Genomic DNA, 21213 nt, shown 5'->3' with positions numbered 1-21213 from the left:
CTTCAGGCCAAGGGAGCCGGCGTTCATCCACAGACAGCTTTCTGGGTCATGTGGCCAGCATGACTAAACCGCTTCTGGCACAACGGGACACCGTGACAGAAGCCAGAGTGCACAGAAACGCTGTTTACCTCCCCACTGCAGTGGTACCTATTTATCTACTTGCACTGGTGTGCTTTCGAACTGCTAGGTTGGCAAAAGATGGGACGGAGCAACAGGAGCTCACCCCGTTGCGGGGATTTGAACTGTCAACCTTGTGATCAGCAAGCCCAAGAGGCTCGGCGGTTTAGACCACAGCGCCACCCGCTCCCTTGCGTCATGTGGATACCCCTAAAAAGTAGGTGAACAAACTATGGCTGTTTGAGAGTGCAGGCCTGATCTCAAAGTACCCTTAAAACTGGTAAATGTGCACACAACTGGGTTGTTTTTTGTTTTACTTGGTTTGCTATTTCGAAACATGTTGCAAGGCTTCTAGTATCAGCAGCTGAATGTTTAATTCCCTGTTTCAATTTAATTAAATCTTTCAGTCAATTGTTGGCAGACTCTGCAGGGGAGAGGTATTAAGAGACCCCAAACTACTAATTGCAACATCTCACTTTCCGTGGCAGTTCTCTAGCAGACCACATTGCCAGCTGTCAACCACAAAGAGGCAAATATTCTGTGTTTTCACAGTGCATGTCTTCTCTAAGCAGATGCTCCCAGGACCCGGCAGCTGAGAAGCAAACTCTTTAAACAGTAAGCACTTACGCAACCCACCGAATCCTGGCAACTATACAGAACGATAAGGAATGGGAGGAGGTGCTCTGGAGGAGCTAGAGAGGTTTCGACAGCAAGTTCCCCTCACCAGCTGCAGCTCTGCCTGTACTATATGGAAGACTATATATTCTCAAATTTTGCTCCCAAATAGTGATTTCTGGAGGACAGAAATACCACCCCCTGCAAAAACAACAACCCACTTGTGGATATTATCCAAGATCTATTTATTTACATTCTGTCCTGTGTCTCCAACCCGCCGCCCCCGATAGTGCTGCTTCAATGCTATTTTTCTCTTTGTTTACTGTTTGTTTCACATTCCTGGATTCATCACAGAGGTTTTTCCCATGATGTCTCATTCCTGCCTTACCTCAAGCTGTTTTTCACAAGCCAGTCCTGGCAGTGTGGGACTTTCAGAATGTCGAAATATCAGAAGCCTTGGCTGGACTGGGATATGCTTGTTAGTAGGAAACGTCTTTAGGATGATGAGGTAACCAAATATGAGGGTGCAAGCAAATTCTTGCAACTTGTGCCTGCTTAATTGTGGTGTGTTCTCTGAAATGGTAAATGTAGTTTTCGCTCTATAGTGCGCACCTAGTTTTTTGGGGGGGGGAATAAAGAAAAAAAAATTACCCCCTCCCCCAGCCCCAAAGAGCAAAGAAGGCAAGACAGCGAGCGGGATCCATCCCGCTGGCTGTCTTGGCTTCCTCTTTAGCCACACGCAACCTCTCCAGCCGGGAGAGGCTGCGCGCGGCTTCGTTTTTAGCCACGGGGCTGGGGCGGGGGAAGCCCGAGCTTCTCCCGACCCCAGCCCCCAGAACAGGTCCAGGAGTGGCGGCAAGATTGCATGCAACCTCGCTGCCGCTCCCGGAGCTTGCGGGGCTGGGGAAGCCCGAGCTTCCCCCGACCCCAGCCCCCAGAACAGGCTGCTATCCGCAAGCGTTTGGAGCCCGGCGGGAACTCCCGTCATGCTCAGAAGGCTTGCGGATACCTGCCTGAAGCACGGCGAGGGCAGCGAGAGTTGGCGCTGCGCTCCCTGGGCTTCAGGCTGCAGGCTGCTATCCACAAGCCTTCAGAGTGCGGGGGGAACTCCCGCCGCGCTCAGAAGGCTTGCGGATAGCTACCTGAAGCCTGCATTCGCTCCATAGGACGCACACACATTTCCCCTTCATTTTTGGAGGGGGAAAAGTGCGTCCTATAGAGCAAAAAATACAGTATGTACGTACTTCTCCATAGCAATATATGAAGAGCCACAGGTTCCTTACTCCGTTCTAAAAATAGAGTACTAAAAACATAATAGGCACCTCTGCTGGGTCAGGCCACTGGCCCATATAGTCCCCCAACCTGTTCTCACACTGGCCAACCAGATGTCTTCAGGAAACCAGCACAGGAGCTCCCTTCTCACCTCTCATGGTTTCCAACAACTGGTAATTGGAAGCATTATACTACTTCCAACTGTGGAGCAGCACATGGGTGGGTATGTCTCTGCTATGTACCCAATCAGATTTGGCTCTGTGGTGCCACCACTTAAGGCAAATGAAGCCTTTCCGTGCTTACCATTTATAGTTTAGGGAAGCTTTTAATGTTTAAGAGGTTATTGTATTTTAATATTCTGTTGGAAGCTGCCCAGAGTGGCTGGGGAAACCCAGCCAGATGAGCGGGGTATAAATATATTATTATTATTATTATTATTATTATTATTATTATTATTATTATTGTTTGACATGTGCTGTTTGATGTGGGTGGCAATGTGTTCTTTCTTACAGTAGAAAAAAAAACATTTGAGAACTAGTTCTGCACAAGCATTTCACAGCCCCTTGCTAGGCTTACCTTCCTGACGTTGTGGTCTAAACCACTGAGCCTCTTGGGCTTGCCAATCAGAAGGTTGGTGGATTGAATCCCCATGACGGGGTGAGCTCCTGCTGCTCTCTCCCAGCTCCTGCCAACCTAGCAGTTCGAAAGCACACCAATGCAAGTAGATAAGTAGGTACTGCTGTGGCGGGAAGGTAAAACAGTGTTTCCGTGCGCTATGGTTTCTGTCACAGTGTTACGTTGCACCAGAAGTGGTTAAGTCATGCTGGCCACATGACTGTCTGTGAACAAATGCCGGCTCCCTTGGCCTGAAAGCAAGATGAGCACTGCAACCTCATAGTCGTCTTTGACTGGACTTAACTGTCCAGGGGTCCTTTACCTTTTTACCTTTACCTGATGTTTTTAAGTGAACCTGCAGCTGATTGTCGGCAGCAGTAACATGCCACTGCTTTTAGGGTGCGTCTACATGTTTCTCCTTTCCACCCTAATGGCAGGTTGTCCCTGAACTGGTATTTGTTTCATAGCCATAGTCAGAGCCCTTATGTACCCTCAATTTCTTCTGACCAGTAAGTGTTGGAGTTTTGAGCATGAACACAGGAATAGCCATTCTACAGCTATTTAATTTATTCAGTGCCTAGTACTGACCATGTGGGATTATGGAGAACCTGATTATGGTGACAAATGTTTGTTTTGCAGCTGAGTCCTAAGCTGGACATGGACTCTGCACCATCATCTCTATCTGCCATATCTCTCTTCCAAACAGAGATGACAAACTGACAGGCATAGAGAAGTGGGTTGGAACAGGCATCTCCCAAACCATGACCACCAACCCACCCAAGATGCTTGTCCACATGCCACACAACAGAAAATATTGATGGTCCATTCAAGATCTTTTTTTAAAAAAAGTCTGATTTCTTACGGTAGAAAAAAACAACAACAATGGGTTTTTGAATACAGTGGTACATTGGTTCTCAAACGCCTTGGTACTCAAACACCTTGGTTCCCAAACGCTGAAAACCCAGAAGTAAGTGTTCCAGTTTTCAAACATTTCTCGGAAGCCGGACGTCTGATGCAGCTGTCGGCTATTGTTTGTGGGGCGCCTGCACCAAACAGAAGCTGCGCCTTGGTTTTCAAACATTTTGGAAGTCAAACGGACTTCCGGAACTGATTAAGTGTGGCGCTTTTGTTTTTGCTTTTTATTTTGCGTCTTTGTTTTTGAGGCTTTTTTGGTTAATTTGTTTTTGTGACTGTGTGGAACCCACTTCAGCTACTGATTGATTGATTGATTGATTGTGTGACTGCGGAAATGGATAAAAGCCCCCCATCCAAACAATGACCATCATCAGTGCAGGTAAGAAAAAAAATCTGATTTTAATCATGTACAAGACTTATTTATTTTATAGTACAGTACATTAATTATTGCTTTCATTTTATGGATCAATGGTCTCATTAGATAGTACATTTCATGTTAAATTGCTGTTTTATGGGTTGTTTTTAAAAGTCTGAAATGGATTAATCTGTTTTGCATTACTTTCTATGGGAAAGCGCACCTTGGTTTTGGAATGCTTTGGTTTTCGAACAGACTTCCAGAACGGATTAAGTTTGAGAATCAAGGTACCACTGCACGTTATTCTGGAATACTAGCTGAATGGTGCTGACGTTGCGTGACAATGCGTCAGAAAATCTGAAAAACTGCTTTGCAATAAGTGGAAATTTTGGGAAGGCAGATAGAGAGAGAGAAATATATGAAAGCAACGTAAATGGACAGGTGCACATTGTCATAAGTGGTGCTGAAAAATGAAAGCAAGCGAATCACTTTAGCTCAGCAACAGTTAACACCACCTATTTTTAAAATAGTGAGCAAAATGAGTTAATGCATCATGTGCTATGTAGGAGTGCATTGTGATTCCTACTATCCCTCTCCCTGCCCCCAAACTACCTGGGATGTCAAGCTGCCCCCTTTCTCAAGAATTATATCAGCTTTATAAACCATGTTCTCACCATCAAAAGCTATGTTCCAGCACACACTTTCTGTAAATGCATATTCAGATGTATTGGAATAAGGCATTTGCCTTAAGATGTACCTAAGCTGCAATCTTATTCACACTTACCTGGGAGTCTGTCCCATCAATTTTGGTGGGACATGCTTCTGCATAGACATAGTCAGGACTGTGCCGCTAAACTAACAATAAGATTAAATCTAGGGGGCAAATGTAAGCCTGAGATTAGAGAGATAAAATTTTCCCATTTTCATTTTTCACTTTCTTGGCTGAGATATAATCTATTTCCTTCGCAGAAATATATTGGGTGTCCTTGAATCATAAACAATACTATTTAATTGTCTGCGTTTGACAATCTCTGATCAGAAAAGCCTCGCTCCAACCTTGCAATTGAGTCAGAGCTTGCTCTCCTGATAGGGCATTTAGAGGAATGGTTATGAAACACGCCTGCACCAAGTCAGTTTTCTGATGGAGCGCAAATGTAATTTCCTGAACAGCCAATTTCGGGGGCTTCAGACACAGAAATGCGTTTGATACCCCTGGACAAAACAGAGAGGTATTGAAAAGTAGATATTAAGGCACTTGTGTGTTTTTTTAAAAAAAACATTTGGTTTTGATTTGATTTCTCAGGTGCCGGTTTTCATTTGCTGTTTTACAAGCTGGGAATATTGTTACTAAAGCCCATGTTAATGAATTGCCAAAAAGTGAATTGCTTCACTTTCTATCCATGGTAAACTGGAGATGTCAGATGCTACCATTTGGAACAAAGGAGTCGAAAAGTCAAAGCTATTTCCTTGTTCTTTTGACTGATGTATTGACTGCCCTGAGAAATACAGCCTCTTAGACAAGAAGAGTGATATGTGACACAAGGCTAATAGGAAAGGCAGGAACAAAGAGTTTTCCTCCTCATCTGCAACTTATCAGCTGGTTCGATTCAGCTGCAATATGCTGGGGTATTTGGGTTTTGGTGTTTTCTCGCCCCCTCAGAAAAGCCCTAGAGCTTCTCCATGCTTATAGTGTGGCACCCTGCCTCTTAAAAAAGAGTGCTCCCAGCAAACACTCCAGCAATTAATTCTCCTATAGACAGGGTGGGGGGGGGGGCAGAGTTATGTCTTGCTTGAAAAGCCAGTAAGCTCAACACAGAGAGAATATCCCATATTGCGTCTGTAAGTTAGACGTTTATTCATTGTGTATGGTGGTATATTGATGGGACAGGGGTGGCGCTGTGGGTTAAACCACAGAGCCTAGGACTTGCCGATCAGAAGGTCGGCAGTTCGAATCCCCACGACGGGGTGAGTTCCCATTGCTCGGTCCCTGCTCCTGCCAACCTAGCAGTTCAAAAGCACGTCAAAGTGCAAGTAGATAAATACCATATTTTTCGCTCCATAAGACACACTTTTCCCCTCTTAAAATCTAAGGGGAAATGTCTGTGCGTCATATGGAGCGAATGTGTGGTCCATGGGGCTGGGGGGGGGGGGACCCGGGCTTCCCCCGCCAGCCCCGACCTGCTCTTTGAGGCTGGCAGTGGGGGAAAGCAGCGCTTCCCCCCACCATCAGCCCCACAAGCTCGCGAGCAGTGGGAAGGCTGCGTGCCTTTCGGCTGCTCCCTGACCTGCTCTTTGAGGCTGGCGGTGGGGGAAAGCAGAACTCCCGCTGCGCTCCAGAGGCTTCAGGTTGCCTTCACTGAGGACGACTGAATGCTCCTTGAATGCACTGAACACACCTTGTTTTAGAGGGGGAGAACATGCAGGGGAAAAATCTCCCCCTCTCTGTGCAGCGCCTCCTGCCACTTCGCTGAAGGGGTGCTGCGCAGAGAGGGGGAGAATTTTTTTTCTTGTTCTCCCCCTCTAAAACAAGGTGTGTCCTATGGTCGGGTGCGTCCTATGGAGCTAAAAATGCGGTAGGTGCCACAATGGCGGTAAGGTAAATGGCGTTTCTCTGCGTTGCTCTGGTTCGCCAGAAGCGGCTTAGTCATGCTGGCCGCATGACTCAGAAGCTATACACCGGCTCCCTTGGCCAATAAAGCGAGATGAGCGCCGCAACCCCAGAGTCGGCCATGACTGGACCTAATGGTCCGGGGTCACTTTACCATTTACCTTTATGGTGGTATATCAGTGAGAAATGCAGTGCTTTTTTTCCCCTTGGGGCACTCAAGGGCACGCAGGACCAGCACCTTTCTCCCCTCCCCTGAAGAAAAGCACTGGACAAATGGCAATTGTCTGGAAGCAGAAGCAGCTTGATGGGTATAGAGGAGTTGCTAAGGCTTTCCCCCTGACCATAGGGTTACTGTTGTTTACTGGGAGGGAGAGGACAGGGTGGCAGCGAGGACAACATCATGCAAAGTCACAGCTTCTTAGGCAAAAAGTCTTATGTGACACAAAGCTAACAGGAAAGGCAAAACAAAATGTTTTCCTAATTGTCTGCAGTTTACCAGCTGGTTCAGTTCAATTGGAATAATCACAATTTCATAGCTGATTCAGAATTTGAACCCTGCGCTCTTCATGTCCTAGTCTGACGCTCTAACCACTACACCACACTGGGTCACAGTGTAGCCCTTCCAGTTTTACGATTCCGTATTATAAACTAACTTCTCTTATAGAAATGTATTTATATTTTCTCTCTAATCATTTACTGTTGATCTAGTCCATAATTTTAGTAGGCCTCGACAGACTTAGCGAGAGTTCTTCCACGACAGGATGTATTCTCTGAAATGCTGAGCCAAAAGGTTCTCCAGGTTCAATTATTGTCTCAAAAACAGTAATTTTAGGAGGTACAAACCTGCCCAGAAAAAATACCTTAGCCCTACATTTTTTGAAGCTGCCTTTGATTCCCTTCTGTTTTCCACCTTGGCTGTTGCTTTGGCAGCATTTTTTTTGTTTCAGTTCTCCTTGAGTACCGGATGCATTCAATGTCAGGGTATCAAAGCGCTACATAGCCAATCAGATTTAGCTCCATGCGCTCTAAGGGCAAATCCAGTGCATTTAACATGAGAGCAACACTCCTGCACATCCTGTGGCCGATCCTACTCTATCAGGGAAGACCCGAAGAATCCAAAAAGATACTTGGCTCTTCCCAATGAACCTTATGGGTGTGTGGAATAACCAAAAAGAACATTCTGGAATGACTTTTTCCAAAGCTTGTCCATCCACACGATTTTCACTTAACCTTCCCCTAGTTTCTCACCAAATTTGGTCATCTAAGAGCCAAAGTATGACATAGTTAGATTCTACACAGTTGTTGCTGTAGTTTCTTTTAAAGTTAGCCAACACAGGAAGTGGAGCTAGTTGGATCAGGACTAAGGCATAGGGGGTGGGGAGCATTAACCATTTATCCTGGCCATGGTGTCAATCAAAAATCCTCACCCCATGTGAGCAATAAGAAGAAAGCTCTCATAGGCTCTGATGGAAGCATTTCCCCTCCCATTGTGAATAGCAAGCACGGGGAACCCAATTCTAATAGGGACCCAATCCAGCTCTGCTGCTTGCACTAGTTATTAATGAAATGGGGGATGAACCAGCCATGCAACACCATACTATGGAATAAATATCATGTCTAGTTTGGCCCCAAGTCATTGGGACGCAGGTGGAGCTGTGGTCTAAACCACTGAGCCTCTTGGGCTTGCTGATCAGAAGGTCGTCAGTTCGAATCCCCTCAACAGGGTGAGATCCCGTTGCTCTGTCCCAGCTCCTGCCAACCTAGCAGTTTGAAAGCACACCAGTGCAAGTAGATAAATAGTTACCACTGCAGCAGGAAGGTAATTAATGTTTCCATGCATTCTGGTTTCTGTCACAGTGTTCTGTTGCTCTAGAAGCAGTTTAGTCCTGATGATCACATGACCCGGAAAGCTGTCTGTGGACAAATGCCAGATCCCTCGGCCTGAAAGCGAGGTGAGCACCGCAACTCCATAGTTGCTTTTGACTGGACTTAACTATCCAGGGGTCTTTTACCATTGAGGAATGCAGACAAAAACAAGAAAACATTGGAACGAAATAATAATTTAAAGAATCTAATCTTGCAGCACCTGTAAACGTACCTGCAGCAATGTAAGCGATAGATGCAGAAGCGCTTCTGGCAAATTTAATCAAGCCCTCTCTCCCGCTCTGATCAGGATGATTACGGCACAGCCCAGAGCCATCTCTCCGCTGCCTTTTGACACTGATTGACAGGTGCACAGTGGGAGGTTTGAAGCCCTGATTATCTCTTTTCTTTCATCTGCTCTCTCAGAGGAAGACCTTATTATGGGAGTGCTGTACTGCTCCCCCGGCTGCATCAAACTATTTCCTTCAAGAACAATGAAAGAAAGGATTGCAGCTGGGGACTCATCCAGACAAATAGAAAGCAGCAGTATAAACCTGAGATGGGCCGAGTTTTCTGTAAAGCCGTTAGATGATAGCTACGGACTATTCCTTTTTAGCGCATCTTCAGGAAATTGAAAACGGTGGCCCTGGAGCCAGCAGATGTTCCCTCCTGGCTCTCTCAGCTGTGTATGTGTGTGTTTAAATAACTTAGTACTTAATCCAAACTATGGGCCATCACCGCATCACACAAGAGCACAGCAAGACCAGCTTGGAGTCTTGAGTTGACTCAATGTGACTCTCTTCACCTGCGTAATGCCCATTTTGGGGCTTTCCACTGGCGGTGGCTGCCCAGCATCTTAGCTGGCAGATCTGGGTGAAACGAAAGCTCTGCCTAACCCAATACCATTCACAGTTCCGCCCAGGTACATGTGCATGTCTGGATTGCTTTGCTCCATTGTGGGTCATGGGTAAAGCATTCTAATCCTTCACAAAAATCCAACCCAATCCAACCCAGAGTTGACTTCAGTTAAATGTATTTGTTAAGGTAAAGGTAAAGGTACCCCTGCCCGTACGGGCCAGTCGTGTCCGACTCTAGGGTTGCGCGCTCATCTCGCTCAAGACCGGGAGCCGGCGCTGTCTGGAGACACTTCCGGGTCACGTGGCCAGCGTGACTAAGCGACATCTGGCGAGCCAGTGCCAGCGCCGCACACGGAAACACCGTTTACCTTCCCGCTATAAAGCGGTCCCTATTTATCTACTTACACTTAGGAGTGCTTTCGAACTGCTAGGTGGGCAGGAGCTGGGACCGAACGATGGGAGCTCACCCTGCCGCGGGGATTTGACCCGCCGACCTTGCGATCAGCAAGTCCTAGGCACTGAGGTTTTACCCACAGCGCCACACGCGTCCCTATTTGTTATCATGGGGCTTAAGCTTGCTTGGTTCTGTGTTGGGTTGCAGCTGTTATCTTTAGCTCTGTGAACTCCTACACAAACAACCATTTCTAGCCATCAAGGTTATTAATTTTCTTTCTTACTGTTTGTTTGCTCGTCTGCTGAGGAATATTGCCACAACACTGCTTCTTGAGAGGGATTTTTCTCTAAGCGGTTGAACTTTCTGCATGCAGCGTCTGAGCTATAGTGAATACCTAGGGCCAGCCCTACCATTTAGCAGAATGAGGCAGCTGGAGGGGGAGCAGTAACAACAGGCGGTTGGAGGGCACAAGAGTTGTATGTGTCATGTGGCCTGCCCTGTGCCTGTGGACTACTGCAATGCGCTCTACATGGGGCTACCTTTGAAGGTGACTCAGAAACTACAACTAATCCAGAATGCGGCAGCTAGACTGGTGACTGGAGACCACATAACACCAGTCCTGAAAGACCTACATTGGCTCCCAGTACGTTTCCAGGCACAATTCAAAGTGTTGGTGCTGACCTTTAAAGCCCTAAACGGCCTCGGCCCAGTATACCTGAAGGAGCGTCTCCACCCCCATCGTTCAGCCAGGACACTGAGGTCCAGCTCCAACGGCCTTCTGGTGGTTCCCTCACTGTGGGAGGTGAGGTTACAGGGAACCAGGCAGAGGGCCTTCTTGGTAGTGGTGCCTGCCCTGTGGAACAACTATCTGACTTTTAGAAGACATCTGAAGGCAACCCTGTATTAGAAATTTTTTGGATGTTTTACCATTTTTTATGTGCTGTATGCCACCCCCCAGAGTGGCAGGGGAAACCCAGCCAGATGGTTGGGGTATAAATAATAAAATTATTATTATTATTATTATTATTATTATTATTATTATTATTATCAAGTCTGCAGTCAGGTGCAGTGAAGGATGCTGTCCCACTGCCAGTGCTGAAATAGGGTCACATTCACGCCATATATTTTAAGCACATTTAACAAACATGGTTTTCCTTGAGAATCCTAGGAACTGTAATTTACCCCTCACAAAGCTACAACTCCCAGCACCATTATTATTGCTCTTCTTGTTTAGATTTATTACCTACCCTCAGTTATACTGTGCTCAATTATACTTAACTCCCAGCTAAGTCGATATAGGATTGCTGCTTGAATGCCTTCATTTCCTCTTAAGCATAAATGAAAAAAAGGAAGAGGGCCAATCGTATCTTACTGTTTGTTGGTATTGAAGAGAGTGTATCCTTTTCTCATGATCTGTTCCCCAATTAAAGAAACGATAACAAAAAACAGTGTTTCTATGCTATTGATTTTTAGACTGTATAGTCTTTACTAAAACTAAGGTGCAATTGAGTGCACAAGTATTTTAGAACCACTGACAACACTAAGAATAAGAAGTTCTAATCAGGACTTTGTACAGTATACTAAACAAACTTCACTATTTGTTTGTTTGTTTGTTATTTACTCCCAAAATGGATACACCACTTGACTGTGAAAAAGGGAGAAGTCAAAAACCCTCAGAGTTCTCCACTAAGCCTTGGATATGAGTATTCGCCTACTCCTTTATATTAGGGTCAGAATTTCCAATCTCAATCTGCATACATGGTTTTAGGACCTCAGAATTTAAGAAGGCAGAATATATAGGGATTTCAATGTATTTTTAAAGAAAACACAACCAGAAATGGAAATGGCCATTAAAGAATATCATCGTCACTATAATTTATTTATTTTTAACATTTACTTTATGAGGTGGTTTCTGTGGGAAGTATTAACACAGATCCTCAGCCTCCTAGTAATAGGCAGCCTAAATGCAGAAATGCATCGTGATAGTTATCATTTCAAACTGCAAAACCCACAAGATGCCTAACTAATATTTCATGACAGACGGCTCTTGGGTGGTAAACAAAGGGCCTGTGGGCAGGTCCTTCTGCCTGCCTTCCACAAAAAGGCAACAATGGGAACTCAAATCAACACACTCCTCATTGGTGACAAATCCAACACTCCAGCTGGTTCATCATTTACGGAAGGCCTCCTGGTTCTATTTGAAATGCCACTAATTTTTTTGTTCAGTTATTCTGATGGAGGTTGAAAAGATGCCAACTCTTGGGCAGTGGGCAAGGAAGGATTTCAAAAACCTGGTGAGAATGAAAAAGAATAGAAGCTCTAGGCATGCACATGTCTGCGTTTGAAGGCATTTGATTTGGAAAGCAGGGTGGGCGGGAGAGAGATGCCGGAATGCATTTGCCCTCAAAATCCTCCTCCGCAACCTGTTATTCGATATGAGCCAAAAAATCAAGAACAACAGATATTCAACACCTATTGAACATCAGATGAGCACTTGATATTTGATACTTCACAGCTTGTTGGACAGAACTTGATCATTGGTTGTTGTTGTTTTTTAATTTGAAGAATGCATGCAGCTCCTCTCCAGTTGCTCGCGGTAGTTAACACAAAATGAGTTGACCACTAGTAAAATATAACGTTGTATATTATATTTTACAGTGGTACCTCAGGTTACTTACGCTTCAGGTTACATACGCTTCAGGTTACAGACTCTGCTAACCCAGAAATAGTGCTTCAGGTTAGGAACTTTGCTTCAGGAGGAGAACAGAAATCATGCTCCGGCGGTGTGGCAGCAGCAGGAGGCCCCATTAGCTAAAGTGGTGCTTCAGGTTAAGAACAGTTTCAGGTTAAGAACGGACCTCTGGAACGAACTGAGTACTTAACCCGAGGTACCACTGTACAAGCTTTAGAAGACATTTGAAGGCAGCCCTGTATGGGGAAGTTTTTTAAATATTTAATATTTTATTATGTTTGTATATATGTTGGAAGCTGCCCAGAGTGGTACCACTGTATATCATTTAGCCTCTAGTTCCACATATTTAGCAGCAGCTAAAAAAGCCAATGCAATTCTGGGCTGCATCAATAGGAGTATAGCATCTAGATCAAGGGAAGTAATAGTGCCACTGTATTCTGCTCTGGTCAGACCTCACCTGGAGTACTGTGTCCAGTTCTGGGCACCACAGTTCAAGAAGGACACTGACAAACTGGAACGTGTCCAGAGGAGGGCAACCAAAATGGTCAAAGGCCTGGAAATGATGCCTTATGAGGAACGGCTAAGGGAGCTGGGCATGTTTAGCCTGGAGAAGAGGAGGTTAAGGGGTGATATGATAGCCATGTTCAAAAATATAAAAGGATGTCACATAGAGGAGGGAGAAAGGTTGTTTTCTGCTGCTCCAGAGAAGCGGACACGGAGCAATGGATCCAAACTAAAAGAAAGAAGATTCCACCTAAACATTAGGAAGAACTTCCTGACAGTAAGACCTGTTCGACAGTGGAATTTGCTGCCAAGGAGTGTGGTGGAGTCTCCTTCTTTGGAGGTCTTTAAGCAGAGGCTTGACAACCATATGTCAGGAGTGCTCTGATGGTGGTTCCTGCTTGGCAGGGGGTTGGACTCGATGGCCCTTGTGGTCTATTCCAACTCTATGATTCTATGATTCTATGATTTAAGGGAAAACTCCCTCTCTCTGTCTCTCTCTTGTTCCCTTAGGTATGTGGAACTAGAGGCTAAATTAAATGTTGGGGTGGGAGGTTCTGAATGTTACAGAAACAGTAGGGAGTGTTTAACCCTCTCCCTCCAAGGCCAATGGTTCAATTATAATCTCTTAGCCCAGGTTGCTTTTCCCAGGTGTTCTGCTACCCCTTGGAGGCATCAATCATTCACGTCACGTTTCAGAGAGAAATGACAGGGGCTGCCATTTTATCAGCAGTCCAATAAGACACACAAATTAGTTGGCTCATTGTTTCAGTGGGAATCAAAAACAAACGAAAAAAATGAATATTTTTTTAATTCTTTTGTTTCCATTTCTCCTGATTCCCCCAACAGAAACAAATGGGGCTGGTCCATTTCATACCCTTCCCCCAATTCATTTTAAAACTAGCACATATCCTTAAGGGAGGGTAGCAAGGATGAGGAAGGAAGAGAGACGTATCGATGTAGAGTCATTCCATAGTATTTTCTCAATTGGACACTTTGTAGAGGAAGACACACTTTCATCAATATGCCTTGATCCCTTCTATTTGCAAACTGGGGTTGATAATAGGCTGCGTTCAGAAATTACTCGGCAATGGAAAGGCAGGCCTAGCTACGCTCTGACATCTCCGACGCACCTACAATTCTTCTGAAGCTAATGCCTTCCGTCAGAAGCAGACTGTTGCTGTGATAATTGTGTGGGTTTGGACATCGCAGTATTTAAAAAGTCACATCTGTACAGAGCCCTCTGTGGCAAGCTTGTGATCTTTATCCTCTTGGTTTCAACGAGTGGTTGGTGAAATTATGTGTAATGAGGCGGCAATAATGTCTAATTCCAGGCCAGTTTGAGTGCGACTACCCTCTTCACCCCGTGCTGCAGATCTTATAACACAGATTTCAATTCAATCTGATTGCGCAGCTTCTGTAAATAATGACATTTTACGAGGAGAGAGGACTCGGTAACTGTCTGCTGCCCAAGGTAACTCAGATATCACATTACCGTGGTTGAGAATTTGTTTAAAAATAAAACACACACAGCACCTTTTTTAAAAAATTGCTTTTCCCTTACATGGTCCCTGGCTTTCCTTCGACAATTTAAAAGGAAAGAGTTTTAAAATAACAAATGATGCTTCCAGCAATAGTGCCATATCTGAAAAGCGTGTCGTGTCTTTTTCTTTTAAAAGTGCTTGGAGTAACATGGAGAAAGTTAGAACTTTCTCAAGTATATTACAATATACAGTGGTGCCTTGGTTCTCAAACGCTTTGGTACTCAAAAGCCTTGGTTCCCAAATGCTGAAAACCCAGAAGTAAGTGTTTCCAAACATTTTTCAGAAGCCAAACTGTAGGCTACTTTTTCCAAGGCACCTGCACCAATCAGAAGCTGCACCTTGGTTTTCAAACATTTTGGAAGTCAAATGGACTTCCGGAACAAATTAAGTCCAAGAACCAAGGTACCACTGTATTTGGCGCTTTTGTTTTTGCTTTTTATTTTATGTTTTTGTTTTTGAGGCTTTTTCGGTTAGTTTGTTTTTGTGACTGTGTGGAACCCAGTTCAACTACTGATTGATTGATTGTGTGGCTGTGGAAATGGATAAATGCCCGCCATCCAAACAATGACTATCAGTCATTAATTTTAATTTTAATCATGGTACAATACTAATTTATTTTATAGTACAGTATATTGGTTATTGCTTTCATTTTATGGATCAATGGTCTCATTAGATAGTAAATTTCACGTTAAATTGCTGTTTTAGGGGTTGGTTTTAAAAGTCTGGAATGGATTAATCCATTTTACATTACTTTCTATGGGAAAATGTGCCTTGGTTTTGGAACGCTTTGGTTTTGGAACGGACTTCCGGAATGGTTTAAGTTTGAGAACCAAGGTACCACTGTAGATCCAGATTGTACCACTAAAATTAAGGGGAGAGGTTGGCCATTTCTGAAGTCCTGTTGATTTCAATGGGAACCAATGGAAGTAGCTAAGTCTGCTGCTGATCCACCCTTAACATTCTGTGGTTTGCTCATCAATAAATATCTGGGCACAGAAGGAAAGAGGAACTGTTGAAATGGAAGCTTAGCTGAAATGCAGAATAACTTGCAAGCAGCTTTCCCCATTCAGCTGCCCTGATATACTACTCTTGAGATGCTTTATCACCTTTGGTGATTGTGCCGCTACTGTTTCACTTGGAAAAGTTCATGGAATAAAGTTGTCCTCCTGGGCCTCTGTGAGCATTGACCATGGTGACTGGATCTGATAAGAAAAGCTGGAGCACAACATCACCTGGAGGGCCACCATTGTCCTAAAGCTTCCATTGTATTTCTGTAAAATGGACTAATCTCCCGGATGTGTTATGAAGGTAAAAAAAAAGGTGGTGAAGGACACCTAGATAGTTAAGTCCAGTCATAGGGTTGCAGCACTCATCTGGCTTTCAGGCTGAGGGGGCTGGCCTTTGTCCACAGACAGCTTTCCGGGTCATGTGGCCAGCATGACTAAACTGCTTCTGGCCGTAATGGAAACCAGAGCACACAGAAACACCATTTACCTTCCCACCGCAGCATTACCTATTTAATTACTTGTACTGGCGTGCTTCTTGCCAACAAAGGTCCGTATAGTTAAAGCTATGGTTTTCCCAGTAGTGATGTATGGAAGTGAGAGCTGGACCATAAAGAAGGCTGAACGCCGAAGAATTGATGCTTTTGAATTATGGTGCTGGAGGAGACTCTTGAGAGTCCCATGGACTGAAGGAAATCAGTCCTGAGTGCTCACTGGAAGGACAGATCCTGAAGCTGAGACTCCAATACTTTGGCCACCTCATGAGAAGAGAAGACTCCCTGGAAAAGCCCCTGATATTGGGAAAGATGGAGGGCACAAGGAGAAGGGGACGACAGAGGACGAGATGGTTGGACAGTGTTCTCAAAGCTACCAGCATGAGTTTGACCAAACTGCGGGAGGCAGTGGAAGACAGGAGTGCCTGGCGTGCTCTGGTCCATGGGGTCACAAAGAGTCGGACATGACTAAACGACTAAACAACAAGAACTGGCGTGCTTTTGAACTGCTAGGTTGGCAGGAGCTCGGAAACAGCAACAGGAGCTCACCACATCGCTTAGATTTGAACTGCCAACCTTCTGATTGGCAAGCCCAAGAGGCTCAGTGGTTTAGACCACAGTGCCCCCCACGTCACAAAGGTAAGCCTAGCAGAGGCTGTGAAACACTTGTGCCAGAACTAGGGCTGCCGTTGAACTAGTTCTCAAAACTCCATCCCCTTACCTAAAGGCAAATAAAAGCTGATTTACGCAGGTGATCAAATTTTAAATTTTAAGGCTTCAAATGCAGGGGGCAATGGTGTTTCTGAATTCTCCCTCGTATGATAAATCAAAGAACACAAGGAATGACTATACATTGCATTGGGCCATTAATCCATCTAACTTGCTACTATCTCTTCTTCGGGGTTTTGGCCGGGGGTTTCAGTTGTATTTGCAGATGCCAGAGATTGGACCCGGGACGTTCTCCAAAGCATATGCTCTACCACTGAGGAAAGAGGTGTATTATAATCTTCCCCGTTTAGGTTTTTTATGTGGGAAAGGATTCAAAAAATATGGGGGGGGGGAACGTGTTGCTAAGAACTGCAACTTAATGTTTCACACCTGGGAGATACGTTACGGTTTCCAAAGCAACGGTTGCCTTCAGTCACAGACTGGGTCAGTTTGCCCTGGGTTATTGGGCCGATGCCTGCATGCGCCTTAAAATGATGCAGAAGCCATCATTTAAACAGAGCTTTTCTCCTGGAACTAGTTATCTTGCTCCACTGCTTAAAAATATTAAAAACAACTAAAGAAAGCTTCTGATGAACAGGATCAGAGCAGGCAAACCACCTTTGGTCCTCCAGATGTCGATGGAACAAAATTCCTGCCATCATTGACTATATCCCATGCTGGCGGGGGCTGATGCAGTTGGTGTCCAATAAAATACAAAGGGTTGCAGCTAAGCTACCCCGGACTGCGGCATGAATGACACAGGCCTAACTATTCCAGTGAGGCAGCTAAGTCTGTTGCAGGGAACACAAAACAGAGAGCTCTGAGGCAAAATGCATTTATACTGACATATTTAGTGTAGCGACGCAGGTGGCGCTGTGACCACAGAGCCTAGGGTCAGAAGGTTGGCGGTTCGAATCCCCGCGATGGGGTGAGCTCCCGTTGCTCAGTCCCTGCTCCTGCCAACCTAGCAGTTCGAAAGCACGTCAAAGTGCAAGTAGATAAATAGGTACCACTCCGGCGGGAAGGTAAACAACATTTCTGTGTGCTGCTCTGGTTCGCCAGAAGCGGTTTAGTCATGCTGGCCACATGACCCAGAAGCTGTACGCCGGCTTCCTCGGCCAATAAAGCGAGATGAGCGCCGCAACCCCAGAGTCGGTCACGACTGGACCTAATAGTCAGGGGTCCCTTTACCTTTACCTAAAACCATACAAAGTTGCCACTCATGGCAAAGACCCATTTATCCAGCCAGGAAAGCCTGCTATAGCAATGTCTTCAATGGTTTCTGGAAAGTGCCAGTAGTGGGCAACTGTTCTTATCTTGACATTCCACAGAATAGGAGTAGCTACTTTAAAAGCCCTGCTCACAGTTACTGTGGAGTGGGCTTTGGAGAGCTTTATAACTTGCAGGGAAAACTCTCCTACAGACTGCAGCAATCTGCTGGGTGCATAAGAAGGATCTCAAGTAAGGTAGAAAAAAGTAAAGGACCCCTGGATGGTTAAGTCCAGTCAAAGGTGACTATGGGATTGCAGTGCTCAACTCGCTTTCAGGCTGAGGGAGCTGGCGTTTGTCCACAGACAGCTTTCTGGGTCATATGGCCAGCATGACTAAACCGCTTCTGGTGCTATGGGACACTGGGAAACCAGATTGCATGGAAACACTGTTTATCTTCCTGCCGCAGTAGTACCTGTCGTGCTTTTGAACTGCAAGGTTCGCAGGAGCTGGGGCAGAGCAACGGGAGCTCACCCCATCGCAGGGATTCAAACCACCGACCTCCTGATCGGCAAGCCCAAGAGGCTCAGTGGTTTAGACAACAGTGCCACCCGCATCCATGATCTCTCAAGTATCCCGTACCTTACACGTTAGTGCCAATTCCTTGAACTTGCCCTGGTGGCAAATTGGCAGCCAGTGGAAATCCTTCAAGAATGTGTTATAAACTGCTGGTTGTTTTCCCCACAAGCAACCCAGCTGATGCCTTCTGCCCCAGTTGCCACCTCCAGACCACCTCCAAGGATGGCCCCACATAGAGTGTGTTGCAGTAATCCAACTGAGAGGTTGCCAGCACATGAACATGTGCGGTCAAGCTAACCATGAACAGCTGTAGCTTTTTTTTCTACCAATGGAAGTTGGTAAAAGGTACTCTAAAACATGTGGAAGGCATGGTGAAAGCAGCTGTAAATGATCATTGTGATTCATGTGGCTGAATCAGATTGAGGCCAAAGACTGGCCTAAGATGAAAAACAGTGCTTTGATGATGTTCTTCAGATGTACTCTAGCCCTCCTTGAAATCCTGAATTGTCAGACATATACTGGCAGCAAATCGAACACTTGCTAAAGATCTCCAATCATGTTCTTCTCTGATAGCTCCACTGTTTGCAATCACTGCCACCTCTTCCACCTGTATTTTCCTTCTCCTGTGACTGGGGTAAGCTGGTGGCCCAACAGCAGGATACTCCACTAGCCTTTCCCTAGTGAGGAGAGGATGCAACCATGGTAGGAAAAAGGAGACAGCAGCAGTAGCAATCCATGGGGAGGGACAAGACTGAAAAACTTCAGCTAGTGAAATATACTCGGAGTCGAGTGTGGATTTCTTGCTCTTTATTCAGCTCATAGTAGTAAGGAATGGAAGTTCCCCCGAAATGTCTGCTTTATATACATTATTTAAACAATGGGCCCCATGTGATTGGCTAATTCTGGGATTCTCCTGTAGGCCAATCAGGCTGCGGATTCACTTCCACCTGGAGTTGGATTGGGTGGCTCCTGTGGACCAATCAGCATTCTGAATCCGATTGTTCTAGGACCAATCAGACTGCTGTATTCTGAATCCTATTGTTTTAGGACCAATCAGACTGCTGCATTCTGAATCCTATTGTTTTAGGACCAGTCAGACTGCTGCATTCTGAATCCTATTGTTCTAGGGCCAATCAGACTGCTGCATTCTGAATCCTATTGTTCTAGGACCAATCAGACTGCTGCGTTCTGGATCCTATTGTTCTAGGACCAATCAGACTGCTGCATTCTGAATCCTATTCAACTCAGTACATAATAGATAGGAACATAGAAGCTGCCTTGTACTGAGTCAAACCATTGGTACATCCAGCCAGTATTGTCTATGGCCCTCCCCCAGTTTACATATCTGGATATATGTTGGTTCAGGTTTAGAGGCAGCCTCAGCATGCAATGAAAAACAGAGAGGAATATTGACTTAGAAGGGCATTTCACCATCTCCACAAGGCAAAGCTATCATGGAAAAGACTGCTTACAAATTACTGGGGAGATAGCAGCTGGCTGGAAGTAAATAAGAGCCCTGACACACGCAACAGTTATTCACTGCCAGCTCCCAAAACCATAAAATAAAATAATACTCAACGCATAACCAATGATTTGGGGCAGTAGAGATCATTACATATTTTTTTTTAAAAGTCTTTTATTTTGACTCATGCTGAAAAAATAGTATTTATAGTGCAATCTTATAATTTTCCTATCTTAAATTTGGTTTGCCACATTTCTGCCTAGATTTGCATTTTTAAATTTAAAAAGTCTGCATGAAAATTCACTTGCATCCTCATACTCATTTATCCTAATACACACATTTTCTTTTGGAAAGTGCATTTCTGCTTGCACTGTCTCATCAGTAAAACTCACTTTTGTATTTTCACTAATATTGACGTAGGTGTGGGCACTTTTCATTGCTCTATGCAGTTCTGTATTGCCAAATTTGGACCAGTGCAGATTTGAAAGGAGAGCTGCCTTTCAGTACATGGGCTGGCCTAGAAATTGTGACTTAGTAGACCAACATTAAAATGTGACCCAAATGAATTTCTTCCCCATTCTTACTTGAGAACAGGTCCCATTTTGTTTGACAGGGCTTAGTCCCAGGTAAGTGACTATGGCTTTGCAGCCTTAAATTTTTTGTTGCGAAACTGAAGGGTAAAAGAAACTTACCTTGTAAACAAAAAGTTAAGTATTTCAAGATTCCTGGTCCTTATCTCCTACATCCATGTGGAATCCCCTCTACAGCTGTTGCATCTGAAAGGAGCATTGATGGGGAAGGAGAAACCACATGGGAAAATAATTAAGGAGGTACCAGAAAACCCATCATCATAGTCCCTCAGCTCTGGACGTTAAGACATATTCTAAGACATCTGTCAATCTCCTAGCTCTACGAGGGTGAAATTCGGGGTAGTAACAGTGGTCCATATGCAGTGGCATTAAGAAGAAAAACGGCCCAGGGTATTTTTGTAGGATGGGTGATTTTAAATCTACCTCACAGGAAAGAGAACTACCGTATTTTTCGCCCTATAGGACGCACCGTCCCATAAGGCGCACCTAGTTTTTTGGGGGGGAAATAAAGGAAAAAAATTATTTCCCCCCCAGGCGCGGGGTTGGGGAAGCCCGAGCTTCCCCCGACCCCAGCCCCCAAACAGGCAGCTCTCTGCAAGCCGTGGGAGCCCAGTGCTGGCTCCCGCTGCTTGCTGAGAGGTCCACGAAGCCTGGACGCGCTGAGCTCAGCGCGCGCAGGCTTCGGCATGCAGGCACCTCTCCGCCAGCAGCGGGAGCGCTCCCGCTGCTAGCGGAGAGGTCCGCGAAGCCTGGGCGCGCTGAGCTCAGCGCGCGCAGGCTTCGGCATGCAGGCACGTCTCCGCCAGCAGCGGGAGCGCT

At 45.3% G+C, this 21213-nt stretch overlaps 1 protein-coding gene across 4 annotated transcripts in view; it reads right to left on the bottom strand.

The window, feature by feature from the left end:
* The window catches only part of PAK5 (p21 (RAC1) activated kinase 5), a 114150-nt gene that overhangs the window by 68114 nt on the left and 24823 nt on the right, over positions 1-21213 (bottom strand). For 2 of the 4 annotated variants that reach the window (XM_083431944.1, XM_083431946.1), the window contains exon 2: positions 20497-20580. The exons of the other annotated variants lie outside the window; for them this stretch is intronic. The gene's annotated coding sequence lies outside the window, so the exon portion shown is untranslated. The remainder of the gene's footprint in view (positions 1-20496; positions 20581-21213) is intronic. 4 annotated transcript variants of the gene reach the window in all.

This window comes from Podarcis tiliguerta (assembly GCF_965153285.1).
Source record: "Podarcis tiliguerta genome assembly, chromosome: 3".
Taxonomy (NCBI): domain Eukaryota; kingdom Metazoa; phylum Chordata; class Lepidosauria; order Squamata; family Lacertidae; genus Podarcis; species Podarcis tiliguerta.
This window is presented reverse-complemented; position numbering and strand designations above follow the sequence as displayed.